We start from the raw sequence: 24,466 nt of genomic DNA on the forward strand, positions 1-24,466 counted from the left end.
GTAACAATGAGAAAAGCCACAAAGCCATAAATTTCTAAATTGAAACCCTAGTCAGTAATACATACCTATATTTAACCTTTGAATGTTATGGCTCATTATAATAAATGGTCTGTTATGTGGCTGGTTTCATGCGAGAATGGTGTATTTAGAAAAATAACGGTGGTAATTGGTAGAAAACTATTTTTTTCTAGCATGGCAAATTACTGAGCTTTTCATTATTTCTAGAAATTTTCGGTGCAAATTTTCAGCCAGGAGTTGGGAAGTTCGTGCCTTGTGATGGGATATAATGGAGCATCTTAGGCCAGTCAGTCCTGATCATCAATTTGTCGTTTAAATCCGATTTAGGTCATTAAAGAATTTAATATTACCAACCTATGCCTCCAAAGCATTGGAGCAGAGTGATGGCTCTAGAGCTCAGAGCCATGATAGCCCTTTGGATATGACCTCTGCCTCCGATTCCGGGGGATGTAGATTCGAATCCGGTCCAGGGCATGCACCTTCAACTTTTCAGTTGTGTGTATTTGAAGAAATTAAATATCATGTGTCTCAAACGGTGAAGGAAAACATCGTGAGGAAACCTTAATTAAGAAGAATTATCTTAATTCTCTGCGTGTGTAGAGTCGGTCAATCCGCTTTGGGACAGCGTTGTGGACTATTGGCCTAACCCCTTTCATTCTGAGAGGAGAGGAGACTCGAGCTCAGCAGTGAGCTGAACATGGGTTGATAACGACGAACGACGATGGCTCTAACCTCCATATATCCTCTTTTATAAGAAGTGAAGCTAGTCCCTGAAGTGGGCTGTTTAAATAGGCTATTAATAAAAATAAAAACGTGGCGTTACTTCGCAGAAGTTCATTATGAATAAGGAATATTTGATTTATTTTGTTATTCTCTGCAAAATCCCAAGAAAACTGCTGAGAAATTTTTCTTAGCTGGCTGCAGTTAACATGTGACTTCATATCACAAAATCCATGTTTTCGAAGGCTGCGAAATTTTCAGTAGGTAAAGTAATGCCTGCTTCTTCTATATTTCATATTATATAGAGAAAATGTTTAGGGGTAATCTCTGGTTCCACTAAACCGATTTGGAAAATTCTTTTACCACTAGAAAGCTACGTTCTTTGTGAGTGAAATAAGAATTTATTTTATCCCCGTATTCTCACAGGAACGGGAACTAAGCGGGTGAAAACGCGGGGCTGGTATTAAAAAATGGCAGTGTTTCCCTGAATGAATCTTGTTACCTACTATGAGCTGATCTACGATATTTCTGTTTATTTTCTCTTTATGGCATAAAGTGGTTCAATAACGAGTATGCAGTAAAGCGTTGACCCTCGATTCGGTCTCGATAAACCCCCAAATACTTTGTACGACGGGCAAGTGTACAATTAGGTCGAATAAATAAATAATTTTACGACGGTGCCTGTACAATAAACCTCGGTTGCTTTGTGAAAATTTCGTTCAGCAAACATGCATTCTTTTCAATCGACCTCCAAAAGGAAGGAGGTCGTTAGAGCTATGCGTCCTGTTTTAGTTATTACTAAAACTTATAAGATATTTATGCTCTACTAACACTTCCGCGATATCATCCTCAATAAAATCACCTTATGCGTTTGGTAATTATCTTCGTCGTCGTCACCAACCCAAATTCGGCTCACTGCTGAGCTCGAGTCTACTCTCAGAATGAGAGGGATAAGGCCAATAGTCCACCACGCTGGCCTAATGCGGATTGGCAGACTTTACACACGCAGAGAATTAAGATAATTCTCTGGTATGCAGGTTTCCTCACGATGTTTTCCTTCACCGTTTGAGACACGTGATATTTAATTTCTTAAAATGCACACAACTGAAAAGTTGGAGGTGCTTGCCCCGACCGGATTCGAACCCACACCCTCCGGAATCGGAGGCAAAGGTCATATCGACTGGGCTATCACGGCTTATCAAATTACTAGTACTAAATCATTTATTACTAGTACTTTTTACTAGAATTTTTTATTACTGTGGGTTTTAAACATTTAATTTATTTCATTAGCGCATTTTGGTAGGCTCCGGGACCTCAGTTAAACTCGCCGGTGCCTCTGGTGCTCGTCTACGAGTAAGATTTTCGTTTTATATAACACTTTGTAGCAGCTTCAAAAAAGGAACTCCTAAGATTTGATACCAGAAATATCATAATCATATTTTTGAATCCACCTTATTATATAAAAAAGCTTTGACACCCTATCGTCATAGGGATGATGACAGTTTTTTAAATTGTATATAAATTAAGAGTATACTAATAGTAAAGCAATTTTGTAATAGGAACAGGGTATCTGCGATCATTACTTTCGGAGCTGCAGGGATTTAAAGTCAGATTTGCGGCGCTGCCGCGGATCCCTGAAAAACGCTCAAACTAATGACGTCATAGGCAATGTAATGATCGTTAGATTTGTTTGATCGCGTTCAAACAAAATTACTAATATCTTTGTTATTTGTGCGTTTATGCTTATAGTTTGAATATTGAATAATGTCACATTTAATGTAAGGAAGCTAAAACTGTATGAATTTTCGTCACATATAAATTAGTTAACATTGACCTTATTTACCCGAATGTATCATAAAAATCAATATATTCAAACCTTGCCATCATCCCCATTAACCATGTACCACGTACAATTTCATTATAGTCTTCGATTTTTAAAAATCAGCAACAAGATTTGATCTAAACATAAGAATTGCAAGCTAAATGGCAGCTTGTAATAAATAGAAATTGACAACAAAACCTCATAGAAATTTCTGTAAAATGCAAGCAGACGTTAAAGTCATCCAGTCTTGCATCATAACAACAATGTTCCCGCTTTGTTCAGCTCCCGAGCGTGTTACAACATTTATTTTTCCTTTGCGGCGAAACTCCACAACAGCTCTCCTAAGTGATTGCTTGTTTTGTGAATCTATTGTCAACATTATTTGGAGAGCTGATACATCATGTGATCGTGTGAAGAATATTGACTTTATATTGTAAATGAAACATTGTTACAAGCTTTTGTTTAAGTTGTCGTGAGGAAACCTGCATACCTGAGAATTTTCTTATTTCTCCGCGTGTGTAAAGTCTGCCAATCCGCATTGAGCCAGCGTGGTGGCCTATTGGCCTGACCACTCTCATTCTGCGAGGAGACTCGTGTTTAGCAGACTGAGGACCCTGAGGACTCATTAGCCTGTATTGGAGATGGTTTTTTTCATTTTGTTCGATTTGTACGTATAATTCTTACCCTGATTAAAAGCCTTGTGCACGCCACTGATTATCACACACACGATCAGTTTTACGGACATAATGGCTGACATAGCATACCGTTTATTATTCAAAGAAGTAAATAAATTTAAATCTCCAAAATATTTTTAATTTACAAGAATACCGAGAATAAAAGGCACGCATGCGATAGTTTGCTGCAAATAAAATAACGCAATAATGGAATTGTGCAGTGTTTTCGAGAATTATTTATAACAGTAATAAAAGCATTGTCGATTATTTTCCTTTATTGTTATTGTAAATATTGTTAAATAAAGATTTTACGACCCAATAGTTGAAAAATTGATATTGAAAAACTTTTAATCAAATCCGTCTAAACCGGAACCGGTTACGTTTTGGGAATATAGGTTATTGGCAATCTATCAGTAAGTATTTAAATATCTATGGGTTGGATAGAACATAAAGCTTAGAGCATAGAGAGATTATGTTAAACATTTCTATTTTTTTTTTTAATTTTTGTTGTACTTTACTTTATCAAATCACTGCGTTTTCACTTGAAAAAAAAATGTTAATTAGATTGTATTTAATACTGAAAATGATGAGAATTACTTGAAATTGAGAAATATGTATCCATTTATTTTATTTTTACAATTAAAGCTATATTTGACTTAATGTAAGATTATGAGCCTAGATGAGTTTATGGAACAATTTATCTAACGCTTCATAACTAATTTTTTATGTTATTGGGCACCTCATAACTTTTTAAAGTGTTATTGGAGTGTCTATGAATGAGTTCAAGATGGAATTTTTAAAAATGACGTCACGTCTAGCTTCTCAAACGCTACACACCAATGATTATTTTATACTATAGATATGCAAATAATCACTGCAAAAAGTGATCCAAATTTAAAGACTCCACTGAGCGCACATATGCATAATTTTGTGTGTAATTACATTATATATTTATGTATATACGATTTTTACACTTCCTAAACATACAATTTGGCATTGTAGACAACATTTAGGTATTATGTGTATAAATAACTTTGTTGTTTAATAAGCGAATAAATGAAATTAAGACAATTGTGCACATTTTCCGTCTCAGAGATTTGATGGGCTAGTGCCCTATCTCTAGTGTAATATATCATACACACAACGTGTGAATGTATAGAGCTGCCAAGTAAAAAATAATCCAAATATAGCCTGTACGTTGTAACTTGATATTGTTTGGTAAATAATTTGACGGGGCAACCATGTTTGGGAGTCCCTCGTGAACTATCACTCACTTAGCGATACTAAGCCTAATGTTGAGAACTTTTGAATCCCCTTGGTAGTAACGTGTTGAGATAATTAACTTTAAAAGATACTTCGACTTGCGTTATAATTCATCCATTATTATAAGGTTTTATTTAACTTGCCCTGTTAGCTAAATTAGACTAACTTTCACGGCCTCCGCAGTGGTATGCGCGGTGGATTTACAAGACGGAGGTCCTGGCTTCGATCCCCGGCTGGGCCGATTGAGCTTTTCTTAATTGGTCCAGATCTGGCTGGTGGGAGGCTTTCACCCTACCGAAAAAGACGTGCCACCAAGCGATTTAGCGTTCCGGTACGATGTCGTGTAGAAACCGAAAGGAGTATAGATTTCATCCTAATCCTAACAAGTTAGCCCGCTTCCTTCTCAGATTGCTTCATCACTTACCATCAGGTCAGATTGTCAGGCTAACCAATAGTCCACCACGATGGCCTAATGCGGATTGGCAGACTTGACACACGCAGAGAATTAAGAAAAAATTCTGTGTAGGTTTTGTCACGATGTTTTTCCTTCACCGTTTGAGACACGTGATTTAATTTCTTAAAATACACACAACTGAAAAGTTGGAGGTGCATGCCCCGGGACGGATTTAAACCTACACCGTCCGGAATCGAAGGCAGAGGTCATATCCACTGGGCTATGACGGCTCTTCCAGTGTTATACTGATACCCTAATATCACTTGCCGCTGGACGTCCACAGCTGGACGTAGGTGTTCTGTAGAAACTTCCAAACACAAATGTCATTACTCGCTTCTGAACAGCCAGTCCACCTACTAAGGAATCCATCAACCAACTAACTATTTTTCGATTACAAATAAAAGTTTTAGTTTAATTTTATCTAAGTGTTCGCCTAATTTCGATCAAAATTCATCCATGATCATTAACTACCGCAGAGAGAAAAAAATACACACAACAGTTCGCATATAATACTTTTCGTAGGCCTGAAATGCAGAATAAAATATTATGTAATAAAAAAAAGGTATATTATAGTTTCATTTTAGCATACGAAACATTTAAACCGAAGCTTAAAAATCACGGGCGATATAACGCAGGGCCGTGAGTTAATTCTGGCGGATAACTGCTGGCTCATTGAACAAACCCTGGATTATGAAGTTGGAAATTCGAGCATGCCATGTGTATACAATGTACAAAGCAGAAAAACACCCTTAGGGTCTAGACACACTGGTGACCAGCATATATTAAAAAAAAGTATATTATCCATATCTTTTAAAATAATATGACCAATATTCTCGTTCCCCTCCAACTAGTCGGAAAAGACTAGCGGGCGGGAATCGAACCACCATCCCTCGGTCATGAGTCCGGCCCCTTTACCACTGAGTTATTGAGGTTATAAATATAGCAGTAACCCAACACGCTACTCTTAATTTGTGATGGTGATAATGTTTTGCTTTGTAGCGATCACTTGTGACCTTGGGATTAAGTTTCAGGGATCCCATCAACACTCATCTTCCCTGCCCGACATTTTCTCCATGCCCACAATAAAAAAATTATTACAGACAAAAAATACAATACAAAATTGCACAAAATAACTAACGCGACGGGCAGCGTGACGGTGTCTACGCTGCCTCACAAACAACTGAGCTCAAGCCTTAAAAATACCCTCTTATTTATACCAATACTGATACCCCCCCTCACAATAACATAATACCACCTGGGATCTAGGAACTTGTAACACACTATCAGATGATAATGATAATGACAGAGATCGACAGCTAAGTGATCTCTCCGAGATAAGGGGATACAATTCCACCAAATATCGATTTCCAGGCAGCAAAATTTATTGACAGAAAGAACGGCTCAATATTTTACAACTTGTACGATGCCGTGTCTAGAATGATGTTATTAAAACAAGAATAACCCGCTTCCATTTAAGTCACTTAACATAAATAAAGCCTCCAAAGCTCCACAATAACATTGAAAGATCCTTTCTTAATCTACTAATTAGAAGAGAACGGCAATTAGCCATAATTAAAGAAAAGAATTTTCAAGATCGGTCCATAAATGACGGAATTATCGCTGGACATACATAAAAAAACATACATACAGTCGAACGTAGAACCTCCTCCATTTTGGAAGTCGGTTAAAAAGTGGCAAAAATTCTTAGAAAATTATCGCTAGTGTAACACCACGCTTAGTCACCCAAAAATATTTCATATTTCACTTTACATAAAAACTCGGGATGTCGTTTAATATATTAGGAAAAAAGGTCAACGTGCAACGTCGTTATGGAGAAGTGTTCCGTTTTACATTCGCTGGAGAGAGCGCCTGCTAATGTGCGAATGTTACAAAGATAGAAGTAATCATGAAGATAATGTGCTGGTTCAAGTCAAATGGACATTGGACAATGTCCAAGTACCTAACTAAGCTTAAATATCAAAAATTATAACGCAACGTGAAAAAATCATGAGTAAGCTTGCCCGAAAATTTTTAACCAGACGCCGGTGACTTTGTACGCATGCGGAATGCGGTTTTATGCATCGGCCAACACGCAAAAGACCTTAGATAATTTATCCCTATTGGGTATTCTCAATTTTGATGACATTTCAATTTAGTGTAGGTACATAATAATGCAACTTTTCTGATGTATCAAAGATGATGAATATATATCTAACTGGACCTAACCTAATTTAGAAATTATAATTAAATTAACACAATCTGGGACTTCCTAGTTGTCAAGGAAAACACTGAAAAGATCTTAAAATTTATAATCTTGCTGTGCTTACTTTTAATCATACAATAATTTGTAATTTTTCTAGGTATTTCATAAAAAAAAAACTCTTTGCTCACAAAGCAACACTTCAACGCCAAGTAATTTGTAAATGTTATTGTTATGTTAAATTAAAGTTTACTTTTTTGATTGTGTCCACACATTATTTTATAAAAAATACTAGCGGACGCCCGCGACTTCGTCCGCGTGGATTCAGTTTTTCACAAATCCCGCGGGAACCATGGATTTTTCCGGGATGAAAAGCCTATGTATTAATTCAGAGTAAAATCTATTTCCATTAGAAATTTCAGCCAAATCGCTTCAGTAGCCACAAAAGAAGAACAAACATAATTACACACTTTCACACTCACACACAAACTTTCGCCTTTATAATACTAGTGTGATAGTGTGATAGGCTACATCATGTGATCAATTTTAACACGTTGCATACACAACTGTATCATATGACACGATAGGAATTCAATTAACAAAATTAACAGTTTTAGTTTATATCCCACAGAGAAACGGCTTGTCCAATGTCGGCTAACTCGGTAATTATATTGTGCTTCCATCTAAATTCTGATTCATTATTATAAACCGCAGGGTTCAACTAGATTTTGAAGTTGTATTTATGTTATTTTAGGATTCATACAGTATCTTGGTTATGTTATAACGGAAAACAAACTAAATATATTTACTTCGTCGTTATCAGCCAATATTTGGCTCACTGCTGAGCTCGAGTCCCTTCTCAGAATGAGAGGGGTAAGGCCAATTACCACGCTGGCCCACTGCGGATTGACAGACTTCACACACGTAGAGAACTAAGAAAATTCTCTGGTATGCAGGTTTCCTCGGGATGTTTTCCTTCACCGTTTGAGACACGTGATATTTAATTTTCTTAAAATGCACACAACTGAAAAGTTGGAGGTGTATGCCCCATTGATGTTGATGCTTGGCATCAACATCAATGGCGAGTACATCACTCAACTGCGGTTCGCGGATGATGTAGTCATCATGGCACAGACTCTGGATGACCTTAGTACCATGCTCAATGACCTCAGCAGCGTTTCTCAACAGGTGGGCCTGAAAATGAACATGGGCAAAACAAAAATAATGTGTAATGCTCATGTATCGCTCCACCCAGTTATAGTTGAGAACGCTGCACTCGAAATTGTAGACGAATACATATACCTAGGACATATGATCCAGTTAGGTAGGTCCAATTTCGAGAAAGAGGTGAACCGTCGAATCCAACTCGGCTGGGCTGCATTCGGGAAGCTTCGCGACATCTTTTCGTCCGAAATTCCTCAGTGCCTGAAGACAAAAGTCTTCGAACAGTGCGTGTTGCCAGTGATGACCTATGGTTCCGAGACTTGGTCGCTAACTATGGGCCTCATAAGAAGGCTTAGAGTCACACAGAGGGCGATGGAACGAGCTATGTTAGGAGTATCTCTGCGTGATCGAATCAGAAATGAGGAGATCCGCAGAAGAACCAAAGTCACCGACATAGCTCAACGAGTTGCGAAGCTGAAGTGGCAATGGGCGGGGCACATAGTTCGAAGAGCCGATGGACGTTGGGGTCCCAAAGTGCTGGAATGGCGACCCCGCACTAGTAAGCGCAGTGTTGGCCGACCCCCCACCAGGTGGACTGACGACATCAAGCGAGTCGCAGGGATTCGCTGGATGCAGGCGGCTCAGTATCGTGATGTTTGGAAGTCCCTACAAAAGGCCTATGTCCTGCAGTGGACGTCCATCGGCTGATATGATGATGATGATGATGATGTATGCCCCGGACCGGATTCGAACCCACAGCCTCCGGAATCGGAGGCAGAGGTCATATCCACTGGGCTATCACGTATCTAATTTTCGTCAATTTTTCCTTTTCTTATTGAGTCCTCTACAAAGTAATAGAAAACATGAATAAAGTTGGTATAATCAAGTATGTCTGTATATAAAAATTCATTTATGGTATAGTTAATCTCAACTTATGACGTAAACCAGAGACTTAGAAATTGTTGAAACAAAATAATTCTTGTAACCTGACAGTTTGTACCTACAACATAAAACAACAACAGAATGCGAAAATACATAAGTTTATTTTATTAATTTATTATGAAACACGGCCAAAACTCAAGTAATACAACGTCAGAGTATGCTCGACTAGTTTCGAACCCATACTCGGCCCTTATTCATGAGCTGGTTTGTGCAATGAGGCACGACTAGACTGCGATACAGCGAACACCGCGGCTGCTCGCAGCGCGCGTTGATAGAGGGATTGAGGTGTGGGGAGTGAAGGTTCCGTTACACTCTCTGACGGTTCCTGAATGTCATCTTCGTTGGACCCGTCTTCTTGAAAACAAACCGAACTAACACTATCTTGCTTGAAGTTTGTAATTTTCGACATTGAATGAAATAGCGTTTTCCACGCTGTCGGCAGCACCCATCCATGAACGGTTCTATCCATTGAAATTCGAGTGATGATTAATTTCTATTGCTTCACGTATCTTACAAAGTACTAGAAACTTTTCCCTTGACAACGCGGAAGCGTTATCGAAACGAATATGATGAGGTAATAATGTATCTTACCAACGTATCTAACGTATCTTTACACACACATATATGTAAGTTCACGGCCGCTCTGCCGTTCCTAATTTACATGTCAAACTGCTTCGATTATTCACCCCGAATAATTAGCATGGAGCGAAACTTGTGGCGTTTTTACAAACGGGCTAAAAATATCACATTAAACTGGACTCCGTTGTTGTTTGTAAGATTATTTTTGTCGAATTGTGCTCTTTTTAATCCCCGACGTAAAAAGTGGGGTGTTATAAGTTTGACGTGTCTGTCTGTGGCACCATAGCTCCCGAACTGATAAAGCGATTTTAATTTTGTTTTTTTTTTTTGTTTTAAATGTTCTTAAGTATGTTTGATGAAAATCGGTTGAGCCGTTTAAAAGTTGTGGGGAAGAATAACCGAATAAATGCAATAATTATAATCTGGGTCTGAAATGAAAGCGCACTGAAAGATAATATTGATATCTTGATCGAGAGTGTAATTAATAAATTCATGACATTCGGGGGATTTCGAAACTTTCAATTTTATGTTATTTCTTAATTAAACACAAACGACATTAAATTAAATATAAATCAATTTTAATACAAAAAGAAATAAATTAAAGAATAAATAATAGTAGATAGTTAATTGCCAAAAAAAATGTTGAAACTTTTGCAGAACCCTCGGAAAGCGAGACCGATTGGTAATTTACAATACGAGTACCTACAGAGGTTGAAAAACATTAAAATGTTTTCCTCTGTGCCTACCAAAAATTATTAATTTACTCATTTTTAAACCTACAATTATTTGTTCGCAAAATTAATGATATTAATAATGCATTTTCATTACGATTAAAGGTTTATTTCCATTGACAATTTAATTTAAAGCTCTTTATTTACAAAGAGATTTAAATTAAATTTGTTCGGATGTTAATTTCACGCTTTTAATAAAATGTATTCGATCAGCGCTGGTGTTTCGAGCTACTAAAAGCTGTGATATTCTGTTTGGCGCAAATCACATAAATTCTAGTTTACGTGGCAGTCTTAATTTCCGGGTGCATATGTAAATCGTTTGTTTCGCCGGGCATTGAAAGCTATTCAAATAAATGCCACTAAATCCGTTATTTAGACAAAAACGGATTTAGGTATCGTTATTGTCTAAATAACAGGATTTAGGTATTGCGGACATGAGCTAGCATGTTCCGATAATGAATATTATGTTAAGCTGGTTTCACATTAGAGTATAGTTTGTGTTAGCTGTCAAAAACCAGCAGTCATTTTAGAAATTCCTCCGTGCCTAAAGACAAAAATTTTTGTTCTGACGACAACAGTGTTGCCAGTGATAATCTATGGTTCCGAGACGAGAGAGATCTGTCTATGGTTTAAGAAGGCTCAGAGTTACACAACGGGCAATCGTACGAGCTATACTACTAGGAGCTATGTACTAGGAGTACCTCAGAGTGATCGAATCAGAAATAAGATTCGCAGCGCAGAAGAACCAAAGTCACTGACATAGCTCAACGATTCGTGAAGCTGAAGTGGCGGGCACATAGTTCAAAGAGCCGATGGATGTTAGGGTTCCAAGGTGCTGGAAAGACGACACTTCACTAGAAAGCGCAGCGATGGTCGACCCCCCACCACGAGAGCAAGCGAGTCTCAAGGATTCGCTGGATGCAGGCTCAGTATCGTGATTTTTGGAAGTCCCTACAAAAGGCCATCTCCTGCAGTGGACGTGCATCAGCTGATATGATGATTATATTAGTCAAACTTTATGTATGTGATATTCATGGCGTTTCCGTCAAAACTGTGAACAAGGCAAACCATGTTAGTATGGAGCTAGTTAGTTTTCCTTTTATAAGGGAGGCAGAATTCGAGTATAGACCCACGAAGCCACGCATCTATAGTCTGCGGATTGTACAAATTAGTATTAGAAAATGTTTGATTCATTGCGACTGAAGTCTAAACGTACTGTCTAACCAAAACTCAGACATGCAACCAAACCAAACCACCTGTATATTCGATCTCCGGGCAGCCATTAAGAGTTTCATAGAAAACCTCCGCCTTATTTTTGATATTTTTTTTTTGCCCGAATGATGATTTGAAAACCGAATCCCAACGTTTAATTACCTGATGTAAACCTTACGAGTTAGTTGTTTGATGTAACGATAATAAAAACATTAATTAAGGATTCCAATTTAATAAATCCTCTGATGTAACTGGCGAAAATGCTTACATAATGGGTATCAGTAGGTCCAATACAAAAAATAATGTTGACGAAGATCAAAGAATCGAGTGTTACGATCAGATATCGATGTTAATAAGTCAATAAAACGTCGCTCGAGTGGAAGCAATCTCTTTTTATAGCTCCCAGAGCGATAGCTGCTGGAATTCAGCCCTCCAAAGTATCTAACTAATGTCTATGTAGTTAATTTATAAATCTTCCTTCAATTTTTTTGTACAGTTGAACCGGTGTAATAAGTTACGATTTACTTGCGCAAATGATATATTTTGTTCGTTTGCGCAAACATATTATACTGTCCTACATATTTTTACAGTACAAAATATGTACTGTCCTAAATTTTTTTATATATATAAAAAAAAAATATTTTTACTAGCCCAATAAAATACTGTAGGTACATAATATATCTGTGTTTAATTGTAAATAACTGATACCACTACTGTGCTGATACATTCAGATAGATCAATAATTTAGTTAATTTTTTTTTCATTGTAGAGATTACTTATAGTAATAAGGCCGCCTTTGCATGCTAAGTTTAATTTATGTTTTCTAATGTTTCAATTTATAATTGTATTTTTGTGTGGAATAAAGTATTTCTTCTTTTTCTTCTTCATTGTTTTAGTTTAATGGTAAATTAAATAAATAAATGAATATTTGCCTTAATAGCAATTATTAACAAGCTTTATTTAAATTAAGTTAGTTCGTTGATCGTTTTAAAATATTTTTGAAACAGTTTCAGCGAAGATGTAGTTATCGCTCTTATATTGCACTATCTGACGCCGCGCGGTTTCACCCGCTTGGTTCCCGTTCCCGTAAGAGCACGTGGTTAAAATATAGCCTATAGCCTTCCTCGATAAATGGGCTATCTTACACTGAAAGAATTTTTAAATCGGATCAGTAGTTTCTGAGATTAGCGCGTACAATCAAATAAACAAACAAACTCTTCAGCTTTATATATTAGCATAGATTATTATTTTCGTCCTCGTCAGTATATTTAACGCAGTCAGAAAAGTAAATAGACTCGTAGCATCCATCGCATACTCTTATAAAAGAGAACAACTTACGTGTACCCACCTCACTACCTATGGACTTTTAAATAAACGAGGCGAGCCAATTATTATTGGTGTCATGACGCGTCTCGTTTTGTCAGGCACTACCCTAAACAGTAATAGCTAGATTATACGCTTATAATGAAAAGATTAAGTTTTATTTTCACACCATTGCACAAAATAACAGTCTTATCGGGTTGTAAATTACAAGTAACGATTCTTAACTTATAATATATTGATAAAAAAAATATTCAGTACAATTTATTTAGATGACAAAATATCTTTTGATTTACAAGAGCACGCCAATCAGTTGTCTATTTCTTTATCTGTCTACGAATTTTGATAACGGAATTGTTCACGAATTCAATATTTTATTACAATAAAATAATAGTTCATTACATGTACGAATAACGAAAAATTTGGCTGCTAATTAAGAAATTACCAACGAATCATGTTAAAGAGTTGCGTGAGGGCGTCTATTATCAAGCTAACTTGGCATTTAACCTATTTGACGGAGACCTTGAGTTGAGGGCTTCGGAGTACTATAGCAACCTGTCGAACTTACTATATTGAATAAACTTTTAGACCGTTATAAAGACAGTTTAAACTAATACGACACTACTAACACTACTAATATGTATTTCACTTGACACCACATTCAAACCGATCAGCATTCAACGTCAGTGTTCTTAAAGTGCGTTTTTTGACGTGACAACGTCTTATAATTCGATGGAGCCGGCAGCACACTCGAAAAAAGATGACGTCATGTGTCGTTCCTTCGCTTTAGGGTTTCCAACTTTGTTTTAAAAGAAATAAAGTATATTCTGATCGATGAAGATTATTAAACAGTATTTTAGAAAATTACCATTTTCTTTTGAAAAATGAAACCATTCCATCAGTATTTTCTTATGACGTTGTCACGTTCAACTATCGTCAGTAAACCTACTTTACAGGCAACCGATTTTTCAATAATTATAAATAGATGACTATTATGACGGCTGCGTGGCGCAGTGGCTGTTGACCCTTCTTTCTGCATCCAAAACAGGAAATTGTATGTGGAATGAGCATCGGTGTATTTCAGTGGTTGAGTGTAAATATATTTTACAGTGGCTAAGCCGTGATAGCCCAGTAGACATGACCTCTGCCTGCGATTCCAGAGGGCGTAGGTTCGAATCCTACAAAGTTCAGTTGTGTTGCGTACACAATTGAAAAGTTGTAGGTGCATGCCACGGACCGGATTAATACCGGATTAAACTGGCATTTTAAGAAATTGATTATCACGTGTTTAAACGGTTAAGGAAAACATCGTGAAGAAACCTGTATACTTGAGAATTTTCTTAATTATCTACGAGTGTGAACTCTGCCAATTTGCATTGGGCCCGCGTGATGGACTAAGGTGTAACCCCTCTCATTTCGAGAGGAGACTCGTCCTCAGCAGTGACCCAAATATGGTTCGATGATGATGGATGGTGATGAGTGTATTTATACATTATATAAGTTATGTATATCTATAATAATATAAAATCCGCTATCTTAGTACCCATAACACAGGCTTTTAAGGCTTACCTTAGGGCTAAGTAGTCATATATTTATTTTATTTAGAAGTAAGTTAATGTGACGACTCGAAATTTTCGTGTTGGTAGGTAATAAATGAATAATTACGCGAGGAATGTGTGTAACTGATAAGCAATGATGTAAGAGTTTCATAGGCTTTGTATGATTAATATTCATAAGCTTATTTGCATATAGAAGCTCCATACATCATACAAACGAACGTCACCCGTGAAAATATGTTGACGCCATGAAATTTAAATTAATTCTATTTTATAAGTTAACGGACGACGCCCCGGCTTCGCACGGGTACTATGTATGTTACCGTTAAATTGTAAAATACGTTAGTTTATAATCTCACTTGTGATATTATAATCTACCGTCATATTGCGAACTGAAAATACTGATTACATTTTAACGTGTTATTTTTCGGTATATTATAATCTATCGGAAGTGAAACCGTTAAATTATCAATCAGGATAAATTTGCTGGATGCAGGCGGCTCAGGATCGTGATGTTTGGAAGTCCCTATAAAAGTCCTATGTCCTGCAGTGTACGTCCTTCGGCTGATTTGATGATGGTGATGAAAGTTAGTGGTGTTGTAGGGGGTAATCTCTGGATAGACTGAACCGATTTTGAAAATTTTGATACCAGTATATCTATCTTACATTATATTAAGCCACGTTATTTGTATCTCCGTAATCTCACGGGAACGGGAACTATGCGAGTGAAAGCACGGCGCGTCGGTAGTAGGTTATATTTTCCACTGCGATTTACTTTTACGTTTCCGTTCAGTTTGCTGTAACACATGTGAATCATGGCTGAACAAAAGTTGTACCCAAATAGAAAACACGATATTAGCAGTAATGCTTCCATCGCGTGACCGGGAACGAATCGCAACTGATGCGTAATGGAGCGGCATCATCACATTCACGGGAAAACGCTTATATCGTACTTAAAGAAATTGACGTGTAATTTTCCGAACTAATGTAAATCTGATTATTTCTGAGGATACTGTAATATTGCTGTTTCGTGCTTTTTGCTGAGAATTTTTTTAGGCTAAGGCCCTTTACATATGGCGTCGTAACGAACGAGTATTCGTGGAGTCCACCGATTTATTGGAGAAAATCGTCATCATAGTCATAATTTTCAGCTGATTGACGTCTACTGTATAGGACAGGCGTTTTGAAAGGAACATTATACGGTTTTGGAGCACCTTCCAGCGACTACAGTTCGTTTCATGTAGAATGGTGCGGGTGACAGTTTGTTTCACTCTTGAAAGTTTGCCGCGATTCACGATGATTGTACATATTACGAACGTCATACAGCTGAGTCGAGGTTACTACACCATTCACTTCAGCTACGCGACGTAGCAGTGTGATATTTTTATTGTCATTAGGTATACTATAGACGTAGAGAAGACATAAAAAAAACAAGCTTAAAAGCTTACTTTTTATGAAGAACAACATTCGTTAGTGTAGCATATGTCAACAGCCTAGGCTATCAACTGATTAGTCTATAAATACAACCCTCGGACGAGAGGGGGGCAATTGCACTTGGGTGCTAAACAGTAGTGCGTGCTACTAACTAGATTCAGTGTTCAACCCAGAGGAAGTAATTAACCGAAAGATCAACTGATCATCAGAGAGTACGCAAACATTACAGTTAGTAATTTTAACTTTAAAATGAATATACAATTACGAAAAGGGCACATGTCGGATATTCTGTACATATATCTCACAAATATAAAAAAACGTGTAACATATTAAGATTAATTTTAAAATTAATAATTTTAGTAATTTTCGTAAGCTAATTAACACCAAAATGTAACAATATAGTTACTTATAGAAATTATACACTGGTTTGGAAAATAATTAGTTTTATTTTTAATTTTAAATTTGTGCCCTTTCAGAAATTGCATATTCAAATTCTAACGGTCAAGAAGAGCACAAGATTCAACAGTGTGGATTTTCATGTGGTTTTCACGATAAATCTTACATATTAATTTATTATGAAACACGGCTAAAACTCACGTGATATTAGGTCGGAGTAGTTTCGAACCCATACGGGGCCTTTAGTCATGAGCTGGTTCTTGCATCGCGGCACGATCCAAATTGCGAAGCGGCTGCGCGACGCGCTGCTGCACGCATTGCGCGCTGGGAGAGGGGTTGAGTGGTGGGGAGTGAAGATTCCGTTACACTCTCCGACGGTTCATTAATGTCATCTTTATTAGACTCGTCTTCTTGTAAGCAAACCGAACTAACGCTATCTTGTTCCAAGTTTGTTGTATGTGACAATGAAAGAAATAGCGGTTTCCACGCTGTGGGCAGCAACTATCCATGATCCCGATTAAAATCAATTAATATGAATAACACTCACGATAGTTTCTGATATATTATAGAATAGGCTTCTATTAGTTAGAAGTTTATTCGTAGACAAATAATTAAATAACTAAAAAGTCAAGAACCTAGTAAGAAGTAAGTGATTATGATAAGAAAGGATTTTATGAAAATTACAATGGTTGGAGTTACATAATAAGCCAAATTGCTTTAGGCGCGATAGGGAATAGTTAATTAAAAGATGATCCTCTAGAGAAAATGTTTTATACATTTTGGTATTTAAACTTCTCATTATATCTTTTTGTAACGTTAAACTAATAGTTATATAACATTTTTCTGTAAAAGCTGTATGCTGTAGCTGTATGTTACCTTGCAGAAATGCCTCAAGTTGTATTTTGTATAATTCAGTGTTTGGATGTCTGTACATACTTCGACATCATCATATTCATATAATTGTTTGCTGATCTACCTAAACATTTCTTGTGCGACAAATGTTTTTTATCGTCACTGTTTTGTGAAATTGGTATCTCACAGCATACAAAAAAAATGTTCGTTTAAATACATATTCCTATTGCTTTCAATTAATTGTAATCGAAACTAACTTAAATTACAAGTTTTTCAATTGCGATTTTGTCATTCGACATCACGCAGATTACAGGTTGGATAAAGGCGGATTTGTATTTGACCGAAGTGACGCCACGTGATGGCAAGTATTGGTCTGACGCATCAGGACAATCTATACTTATAATAAAACTGGTCGAATTCGCAATTTGAGATTTTACTTATCGAAATGCGTGTTGAGATGAAGGTGGCACCAGTGACAGAAAAATTGAGGAGTAGAAGGTTAGCTTGGTATGGACATGTACCTAATGCGTAGGGAGGAAAGTCATATTACTTAAAAAAAGTTTATTGTGCAAATGGAAGCACATAAGAGGAGAGGAAGGCCAAAAAAGATATGGTTGGATTGTGTGACAGAGGACATGTGTGTAAAAGGAGTGGATGATGAGTTGCCGAGTAATAGAGACGAATGGAAAAGATTGACATATTTTTCCGACCCTACTTAAGTGGGATAAGGGTAAGGAGATGATGATGATTTGTTTACCAATTTTTGCAAATATTATCGTAACATTTGACCGCGGAACCCTATAAAAGTATTACGCCTATTCAGAGCTGCAAACACTTAATAGCGCATAGCTATACTGGATTAATGATCATTATCATTCGGCCGCGCTCGGCACGAGAATATTATGTTATAGGTACTCGCAGTATGAGTGCTACTTTGCAGTACCCACTACCCACTCACCTATTTGCGAGTTGGGTTTTAAAACATTTTATTCATTAAAATACAAAATACAGCTTTTTGTTCTACATTTTTGTTATTATTATCATTTAGCGTAAACATTTACGTTTTGGTTTTTAATACTTATCTTTGTTATTCAATGTGCCTGTCGGAGAAGAGGTATTTAAAAAATTAACTATCCAAATATTTTTGTATCCATGGTTTAAATACGAATATGTGTAGCTATGATAGACTGTAGAGAAGACGTGTGTATATAATTAGAATAAACCCAAATAGTCAATATTTTGAAAACCGGATGTAGATAGGAATAAAATGACTTCCGGCATGGTGAACTTATTATTAGATAGTTACGTCATACGTGACAGTTATTTTTTGTAAGTGCAACTTAAATAGCAAGACAGTTTTCGTCAGCTACCGTTTCGCAATGGTATGCGCGGTACATTTACAAACAGAGGCCTTGGGTTCGATCCTCCGCTGAGCCGATTGAGGTTTTCGTAATTGGTCCAGGTTTGGCTGGAGTTTGGCTGACGTTACCACCATTCCGGCAAAAGACATACCGCCAAGCGATTTAGCGTTCCGGTAGGATGTCGTGTAGAAAAAGAAAAGGGTGTGGATTTTCGTCCTCCTCCTAACAAGTTAGCCCGTCTCCATCTTAGACTGCATCATCATTTAATCATCAAGTGAGATTATAGTCAAGTAAAGTCTAAAAAAACAATGCCAGACGAGTCAGCCTGCTTATTACCGAAATAAACATAATATGCAAACACAGCAAACATGAATATTTAATAAACACGCACATGTTATACTAATACAATTATTGACATCGAAACACTTCATCCGTTAAATACAAACCATAATAATATGCTATACAGTATTTGTCTAATTAATATTAGGGGTTGGTAACAACGTAAACATAATCAACGGAAACAAGCTTATACAAAAATCGTTAAGTGTTAAGGATTATTTAGATGATAAAAACGCTTGATTTTCAATTGCACTCTACGATTGTGTACTTAATTCTTGATAAATTTGTAAAATAGTGATAAACAAAAAATAAACCTTGGCTGAGTTTGTTGTGGGCTCTTCTCTCAACGCGCCTTTGTACCCTCGTAACTTTAATTTTAAGTTTTCGACCAATTATTATCACAATTTTTTATTTATTGTTATTATCAACCCACATTCAAGTCAGAACATAATAATTATTATGATACATAGAACTTAGTATGATTTTAATTTTCGCTTTTTAGTATTGTCAATATGTTTTATGTTTTTAAAGTCAATCAAAATTTTTTTTTCGATTTTTAGTGAAATCATCCGCCTCCTTCTTTTTTTGAAGTCAGTTAAAATAGTATTAGCCGACGCCCGTGAACTTTGTAAAGAATTTCCTTTTCAAACATCAACAACACGCAGTGAACCGGAGACTTGGTTTTCAATCCGGTCCTTTAATCACTGAGCTGTTGAGTCTCCTAGCATAATTGAAATATATGTTAAATTAATGTAAAATATTACCTACAGCACGGAGGTTATTCTACAACATAAGATAAATTAAGAAAGCCTGGAAGGCGTGTGTAATGCATATCATAAAGTAATTCTGTGTAGAATATTAGTACAGCCTCGCATTAAAAAGAAAATTCAAAAGAAAATTAATTTTTGCCGCTACTGATTTCAATTTAGTTGCTTTCTTGTTATAAACGGTATTCCAGAGCCTAATTAAAATGTTATTTCTTCATTATTAATCACAGTCATCATCATCATTATCAACCCCTATTCGTGTCACTGCTGAGCTCGAATCTCCTCTCAGAATGAGAGGGGTTAAGCCAAATAACCAACTACGCCACCCAATGTGGATTGGCAGACTTCACATACGCAGACAATTAAGAAAATTCTCTGGTACGCAGGTTTCCTCACTATGTTTTTCCTTCACCGTTTGAAACACATGATATTTAATTCTTTATGAACATAACGGTAAAGTTTTAATATTACTACCACCACCACCTACAATTTATATATTGAAATGAAATGGAATATTGGGTATCTTCAAGTCAAGAGTGAATAGGTTAAAGAACGACATTAAGAAACGTGTTTGTCTTCGTCTCTTCATGCCTAAAGTGAAGACATTTTTAAAGGAAAATAAGACACTTAAAAGTTACTTAAGTTACTATTTTACCTAACAGTGCAGCTTTAATGGAATCTTTTTTTTTTTGTAAAAAACACTTCCCAACTTGTCCGATGAACTGAAGATAAATGCAAGTGTTCAGTCAAGTGTCCACGTGATTAATGGACGAGATCTCGAAACAAAATGCTTACCTTAAATCCCTGACCGAGCTATTAACAAGGAGTCTTGCTAATCGGAATTCTATTACAATCGTTTAACCGCCATTTATAATGGGTCTAAATACCAGTTTTGTATTTTTAGCATTTTTTTTTGTTAGCTATGCTCCGCACTTTCACCTGGGTTTATAATAAAAACATCCTTCCTAGGAATTAACCTGATCTATAGAAAATCGAGAACATTTACTGCTACTAAATTTTACGACCTTGAGCAATAACTCGCTTATGTTTGGAATCTTTGATTACGAATTGATTTTCTATGTGATTTTTTTCAAAACTGTTTCTTTTGCAATTTTGTAAAATATTTTTAAGAGCAATTATTTCGTGAAACAGTTAAGAAGGAATATCAAAGCAGTACTAATTAAAAAGTAAATTTAACAAATAAAAATCAATTTACAGAAAACTAATAATATAAATTGTTCTTCAGAAATTGAAGGTTTATTTATATGATTTGTTTTTGAAAATTAGTCAGCGATTCAATTTTATCTCTTTATGTAACAGTATACATCTATACATACATCTATGATAGTTACTTTTGTAATTTTATTCGCAATAATTTACCAAAATTTCATAATAACAGTCAGCCGATTTATTTAAAATCATAAAGAGAACAAACATAGAAATCATATTTTCTATTTATTTAAAAGATAAAAGTATTTTCTGGTTGTCATAACATAGAGTCTTGTGGGAAAATTACAAGGTTGGCTTTTAAATTGCTCCATAAAGACCTGCTTACCTACACGACCCTTTATTCTTGCGTGACCAAGAGTTTGTAAACTTTTCTTACATGAAACCTATTATTAGTTATTATTTTATTGATAAATTTAGGCGGTGAAATTTATCCGATTTTCCTTTTTGTCACGAAAGTATTTACCACAAGCTGTCACCTTCGACTTTGGTTGTATTTAGAAAAAAAAACTGACTAAGTTTGTGATGCGCCCTTCTCGAACCATCCGTGAACCAATTATCACCATTATTATATATTATATCGTTATATCTCATAACATAAACAGACGTTTCAAAAGTGCTTATAAATTAAGCTTAGTTGAGAAGTAAATTATTATTGACTTTGAATTCTTTATTGTAAATTAACATTTTATTATATCCTAGAGGTTCAGGATTTGTTTCCCAAATCAGGAATTGTTTAACTGTAACGGGTTAAATTCATAAAATTCTCTAGTATGCAGGTTTCCTCACGATGTTTTTCCTTCACTCGTTCATCACTCACTTCCTTCGTTTGAGACACGTGATATTTAATTTATTAAAATGCACTAACTGAGTGGCGTAAAAGACGGACCGGATTCGAACTTTCAACCTCCAGAATGAAGGTAGACGTCATATTCACTGGCCTATCACGGCTCTCAATGAATACGGCGATGTGGAAGTTTCTACATACTGTATTCATATCGCAGGTCGCAGTTTCACCTGTGTAATCCAGGGTTTGCTTAATGAGCGAACAGTTATCCGGTAGAATTAACTTACAGCTAGCCCGTGCTTTGATTTTTAAGCTTGGCCGTTGAATTTGCAGGATTAGCCGTTGAACGTATATAATATATTCAGGAAAAGGGTACAAAGTGAAAGTAAAATTATTTATTTAATTTTATCCACTTTATACGTTTAATATGTCGGTACTTTAAGCTCAATTACAATTATATGTGTGTGGTATATTTTATATTTTTACCCGACTTCAAAAAAGGAGGTTCGTTTGTTAGCTCATGACTTCGTCATTTATTAACCAACTAGCGGACGCCTGCGACTTCGTCCGCATGAAAATCAATGTAAACTTTCAAGCCCTGTTTCACCACTTTAGAGTTTGAATTTCAAAATTTTTTGAATCCCATTATATTTTTTTTATAATTTATGAACAAATATTTAAAACTGTAGCTCTAAAAATTAAGGACTTTCCGTACAAACTTTTAACCCTTATTTCACCCCCTTCTTATTTAATTTTCGCAATAAAAAGTATCCTATAATATAGTATAAGTATTCTTCTTCTTATTATTGTCTTAAACCGTGCCAAGTTTCATTTGAATTTATTTAGTAGTTTCAGCGTGATGCCCGAATAACAAAAAAACACGGACAGACAGACAGACAAAAAATCGAAAAAAAATATTTTTAGCTTCACTATCGATTATATAATGCCCCCCAACAAAAAATTTCAAAATATCTCCAATGTACAATGAATTCGTTTTATAAGTATAAATTTTAGATGGCGCTGGCATCCGTTATGCCACGGTAACGTTTGGCGTTACAAATGATATAAGTATAAATCTCAAATTGTGGATAAATGTATAGAATTTGACCAGTTTTATTACAAGTATAGATAGATATAGATTGTGAAAATTCTTTATTTGTTTGAAAAAGAATACTTTCAGATTGGTTCCATTTTATTAACAGGAACTACGCGGGTGGAACCGCGTGGCGTCGTCTAGTCTTTTACAATAGTGTATGTACTTACTTAAAAATAATAAGTTTCTACCCAAAGGTAATTTTACTGCTGCATTTTACTTCTATTACATTATAATAGAGTTGGTACGATTTATTATTCACCGCCGTGGTATTGTGTAGCAGGTAGTAGGTACCTACGCGTTTGCTTTCATCGCATTCCTAAAACAGGGGGGAAGGAAGGTGCATAATATAAAGCACCATGTAAATTTCATTCCATTTTCAAGTTATAGGAAAATAATTTTGCTCCTTGCATGTTAAAATTTTAGTTTTTTGTTAAATTACCTTGTAAGAATTTTATTCCGTAGCGTTTGACTACGATCTCGTTTAAGGCTATGATGGACCTGCCAATGCATAGCTTTAAGCAATGTGTAAAAAACATTTACTTAGTCGTGGTTACTCCACCATTGATGAGTTCTATAAAGATATAGGCGCTTGGAGGCCATTGGCTTCCACCTACACACAGGAAGTAAAACTATAAGAAATTGTAATGTTGTCTTCAATTGTAAATTAATAAAATATTTTAGAATAAATACCATAAAACTACATATCTTGAAGATCAAATAAATATAATATTAACATTCTATATTTCTGTAAAATATAATACAATTTAAAAAGTGCTGTTTTAACCGAAAAATCGAAAAACTTACACTAAAAGTAGGTTACAATTTTTAGAACTGTAATTCTTTATAATGTATTCTCTATATTCTAATGTAATTAATTGTTAATTTAAAAAAAATATTTTTTAAAATTAACGAGGTAACAAAAAAACCGCAGAAATCCGAAATTATATGTATCGTTAGTCACTGACATTAGTAGCCATATCAATAAGATTAATATAAATTAAAATGATGTAGATAATATGATCATAAAATGCTCTATCGTTAAGGGACCATACAAACACAGTAGAATATGCAAGTTTTCTTGAGACTTGACCTTACAGTCGTATCCGCTGATTATCAGAAATCGAAAACATCGTCGATTTGTCAGCATTCTTTTCCGAAGGGATGCTTAAACGCATCCAGTGAAAAATATAAAAAGGGGCCACATTTAAATCCAGGACCCCTAAAGTTCGATCACTGTCTTTTTACTGTACTATAATCTGGGTTATAGCAACCCTGCACCAGTGCTAGTAGGTAGGTTTTCGCTTATTATTGGTAGGCAGAGTTTTGGTTATGTTAGACACAGAGATAGTAATACGCAAATACTTAAGTTTATTTTTCTGTCAGTTTGTTTCCTTTTGATGGCTTCAGGCGGATTATATTTGTCTGACGTGTCGTGTCGTGACACATCGGAACAGAATCGGTATCATATATTACGTTTACACTTATGTGTTGTGACATGTCGTCATAGCTTCTGATGTGTTGCATACAAAGTGTTGATGCGTCACGATACGAA

The sequence above is a fragment of the Bicyclus anynana genome, chromosome 12 (genome assembly GCF_947172395.1).
Source record: "Bicyclus anynana chromosome 12, ilBicAnyn1.1, whole genome shotgun sequence".
NCBI lineage: Eukaryota > Metazoa > Arthropoda > Insecta > Lepidoptera > Nymphalidae > Bicyclus > Bicyclus anynana.